Consider the following 5,082-nt stretch of genomic DNA (forward strand, 5'->3'; position numbering starts at 1 on the left):
GTCACCCAGATCTCTGCACTTCTGACTTGCTTCCAGATTTGGGAAGACAAAGTGAGAGTCTGACCCCACCAGGTCATCAGGAGTTTTGCCTTTGCCTAGGGCCAAACTTCCACTTGTTCTGCACAAACTTTAAATACAAGCATCGTTTTTCTGGTCATATGCAGAACGCACTTACTCTTGGAAACTCTTAAGGATATTAAAATGATGGAGGATGTGATGCTGTGAGCTGCTGACTGCCTACTGCTCCCAGGGAAATCGAGGAGAGGCTTTGCGCTCAGTCCAGGTAGAGAGTGATCTTGTCAAAGAAGGTTTCTGAGAAGCACAAAGCGCTTCCATCGGCGCTTCCTGGCAATAAAGGGAGTGCGGGTCTGGGGGAGGAGGAGCTGGTTAGAAAATGAATGGATTTTTCTTTCCAGATGGGAAGTAGCAAAGAGTGGATGTATGCAACAGCAGATACAATGAGCGCACAGTCTTCTAGCTTGTGTTCCCCGGGGCTCTCTCATGGAATATAGCGTGTACCCAAAGCTATGGGATATACATTTTTTCCCCAGGCTTCCTAAAAGGGGACATTCACCCAGCGCCAGACGTTCCCAGCTATGAGCACGGGTGTTTTGTGAATGTCCACCATGCCCAAGGATGGCCATGATTACGCTTTAGCGGTTTGCAAGCTCAAGCACAGGAATTCACATGCCGCGCAGAGCCTGGAGCGACGCGTGCCTCCTTCTCCTGAAGACTCTGGTTTTGCTTCCAACAGAATAGCAGCGACCCGTTACACTCTCCAAATCCACCACAATTTCTTCTCTTTAACCAGCTTTTCTAAAGTACTTCACTGGAGAAAACTAATGCTTCAGAAAATTTTTATGGGCAACTTTAGCAGTTTAAAAAAAAAGGCCGTTTTACAACATTAATTGCAGTAGATGTTATTTGTGCTTGATCTAATATATGAATATAGAGTTTCATTAACTGAAGTAGTGCAAAAGGGCTTTGTAATTTTTAGCTCTTGTGTGGAGGGTGCTTTGTGTAACTCCCTGACGCAGTGCTTCAGCAGGGAATGGCACTTTAACTTGGATATCTTTTTTTCCCCTCAGTTTTTAAGATGCCGAGGTGGTGATGAAGAAGTGCAAGCACCGATGCATCCTAATGCCCTTCAGGTATATAAGAAGGAGACATCATGTCTTTAAAGTAAAAGGCAGCTAATTTGGCCCCTTGTTTAATGACAAGGTGTAGGACTTGACTAGTGAGTCCTGAGGAGGAAAATAACTCTCTTTATCTAAAAGGCCAGTAACTTGTAGTTGCACTTGAGGAAACGCTTTAAGCAAAATAATAATGTAAAGATCTGCTGCAAGTGGAGACACCACATCTGCTCGTACGCCACTCTCTACTTTTACCATTAGAAAAAAGCACCCTATTCCCAATCTGCATTTTGTCATTCCACCTCGCAGCCATTTGCTAACATTGTAATTTTTCCAAAACACAGAGCTCCCGAATTGGATCGTACGAAGGAGCGATGCCCGTCGAGCCTGCGCCCTCCCGGCACCCGCAGGGAAGGAGCCTGCGCTGGGAATCCTAACCCAGCTAATGGAGACCTCCCTCTCTTTCCCATTATTCATATCTTTCGTGTCGTTTATCAGCCCGTCCATGCAGTGCACTGGGGACACACATGACCCAAAGGTTTTGGCGCTTGGCTCCTTGCCGGCTGTCGGGGACAGCCTTTCCCGGTGGTTATGTTGTAGGAACCCAGTTGTGGCCTTTCTGCTTGCGGTGTGTGCTGCGAGGCAGGAGCTCCAAGGACAACACGGGCCCCACGTCTGGCTTTTGGTACCATACAGAGGTTTCAGAACAGACCGGGTGTATCATTTTTACTGTGGAATTTGGCGGATTTTTTTCACGGTGGTGGTTGTTTTTACAAGAAACGCCCCCAATATCCAGTCTCAGCACATGACAGAGGAGCAGTCAATATACTCCCTTCTTACAGTAACCTGTAACGTGCTCTATATGCAATTCAGGTTACTCATAAATTATTCTCTTTCCAAATCAGGCACCTATAAATTATTCTCTGTAATTGAAAATTACCTATGAATTATTCTTTTTGTAATTCACAGATATGTCATTTATTCTCTATTATATTGACATTGCTTTCTTGGATAGATGTGTCGGGGTTGACAGTAACAGTGTAATTCTCAAAAGCCAGGGCAATATCATACAGTGAGAGTTCATTCGAGATATTCTGACAGACAGAAATGGTCTTGTGTGCAGAAAATCTCTGTTGTACAGGTCCAGAGAAGGGCACTCAGTACATAATGGATTTATTTGTTTTGGGGTTTTTTTTATGGAATTTGGCCTTAACATTGTACAGATTGTATTTTTATATACATTTTTTAAACCTTTTTTTAAAGCCTGTCATTCTGAAGTTGTTTATTTTATAAGTCAACTTGTAAGTCAGTTCTAACTCTGACTCCCTTATATACACTGCAGCCTGCAGATACACAGGAGATTCATTCTGCTTCCTTCCCCTCTCGGCTCTTGTGAAGTATTTAGAGACAGACTCACTTAACTGGGCCCTTCGGATGTCAAGAGGGACATTAGCAGAGTCTCTTAAAGCTGATTAATTGCTTAAGTTAGGTGCTGTACTGTAAACAAGCAGTGATAGTGCAGAAAATTCATAGCTGGTCAACAGAAATGAAAAGCCCAGAGCAAACATAACAAGCATTACCTAATTATCAACACATGCCCTAGTTACTTAATAGCTCTTTTCCTGAGATTTGCAGTCAGTGTCTGCTACTGCTACTCGAGGATCCGTCTCCTTCCCAGTATCACCCAGATGACAGCCTGAAAGCAATTCTCTCAATTTATTTGTTGACATGTATAGAAAGAGATTTTTCGTGACTGAGAAGCTGAACTCTCAACAGGCAAGAAAGTCCAGCGTGATGGGACAGAGAGAGGACACCGGCATCTAACCCCGGACCAAATAAAATTGTCACTAGTCCAGCTCCTTCCTGGAGGACCCAAACGCAGCCCCTTGCCCGGAGCCGGGCTTTGCCTGCTGAACAAGCTGAGCTGCTGGGGTCAGACCAAGTCTGCTTGGCCAGGTTCAGACCTGAAACGGGGCAACTCCTGGGGGCCGTGGGGGAATTTCAAGATGTTCAGCACTTCTCAAAATCGATCTCTGCTCGGGGATAAAATACACTCTGGACCTGATCATCCCCATACATGTACCCACAAGGAACTGCAGCATCTTTCGTTCGTTTTGCGCTAAATGGCCACAAAACACTGAGTCAGATCGGCATGTGTTCCACACCATAAAGTTAGATAAAACCTTCTGGCCTCATGTACTGCCAGGTCCCAATAATATTTACATGTAGCATCTCTAGAATGTGTTTGTGACTCAGAAACGGATGCTTTGTGTGGCCTCTCTCAAAACAAGTCATTCCCGGAGCTGTGGAAACCTTTAGGATGCACACATGCATGTACTGGGAGGAGAATCTACCCGTCATATTATTATGGTGATGGATATGTTATTGCAGCAAGGCTCAGTCCTGGAAGTTTGTCCTCACATGAATCTTTCTCATTAATTTACTTAGACTGTTGGACAAGTCAGATGGACAACTCATACACAGAAAAGTTTGCAGGATTGAAGATTAGATTTGTAAAAGTCATTAAATACCTAAGATGGAGATAGATGCTTGCGTCTGTCCTTATTTACGTGTTCTTAAGTATTTAAGAACACCTATACAACCACTTTCCCCTTTATTTTGTTTTACATTAAAGCCTGCTCTCTTCAATACTCTTTTTTTTTCATGTGAATATGTATTAAGGACATACATTATCCTTAGTTTCAGTCTTCTGTCCTAAGGATTTTATTTATTCTATGCTCATACATAGTGCTACTTTTTTTTTAGTGCCTTCTATCTGAGGCTCTCTAAGTGTCATACAAACATTCACAAACTTCTCCGTGCTACCTTCCAGAGCACCAGCCGACAGTATATGCCTTTCCCTCTGCTCCCCTTCATCACCCATTTATTCATCATTTTCAGCGCTTCCTCTGTTCATTTTAGTCTGGTTAAACTCTCAGTGATGCTTCTCCCATGCACACGTGTGATGAAGGGCTGGCTGCATTCTTCTTCCCGTGCTCTTACGTGAAGCAAACCTCTACAGTCTACTGGCCAGTTCCTGTGCATTTGCTAACCGAAGACCCAAAAGCACCCAAAAGCAGAGCAACACCTCTCAGCGCTGTACAACACACCTAACACTGCAGAGATACCTGAGCTCTAATCTCTCACAGCTCCAGGCACTTTGCTCTTCATCATACTTGTCTAGACAGACTAAATGGTTTCTGCAAGACAACCCCAGTGTTAGCCAGGAAAGAGGCTGCATTTTCCATACAGATGAATGCCCAAACAGGTATGGTTCTGGTTAGATATTCCCTCGAGCACCGGCATCATAAAAGTGGTTCATCATGCCGTATAAATGCACTGTAATGCTGTGCCGCCTCCCAAGAAATCAAGTGCTTTTTAAGTGATGCCGCCAGGTAGGGGATGTTTACATGCATTTTACAGCCAAGGAGAAGGAGGGGGCTCCAAGGCAGTACCGCGGCCGAGGAGCCACAAAGCCAGCACGGTTTGCGGGGGGGCGACTGATGACAGACCCAAACCCAAGATTCCTCAGTGGCCAGCTGTACCCCAACAGTCAGACAGCTCTGCCAGCCCGGAGGTTTGCTGGATAAGAGACATGTTCTGGAAACGCTGCAGAAGCGGGTCCTGCTCCTGGGACACCTGAGCCCCCAGCCCTGCTGATTTGGAAAAGGGGCAGTTGATGCTGACCCCTGGGGATGGGGATCGCACGGGTGGGTTTGTGGGGAAGGACCAAGTCCCCCGGCACACTGGGACGACGCACCGAGCTCAGCCCTGCTGGTACCCCAAGACCCTGGGAGGATGTGCCAAGGACAGCCCCGGCACACCAGGAGAGTGCCCCGGGCAGGAACCCCAGCACCCTGGCGGGGGATGGCCCAAGCAGGACCCCCATCACGCCTCCATGGGTTGGGGGATGGCCCGAGCAGGACCCCCATCACCCCGAGCAGGACCC

This window comes from Charadrius vociferus, unplaced genomic scaffold (genome assembly GCF_000708025.1).
Source record: "Charadrius vociferus isolate BGI_N301 unplaced genomic scaffold, ASM70802v2 scaffold556, whole genome shotgun sequence".
Classification (NCBI taxonomy): domain Eukaryota; kingdom Metazoa; phylum Chordata; class Aves; order Charadriiformes; family Charadriidae; genus Charadrius; species Charadrius vociferus.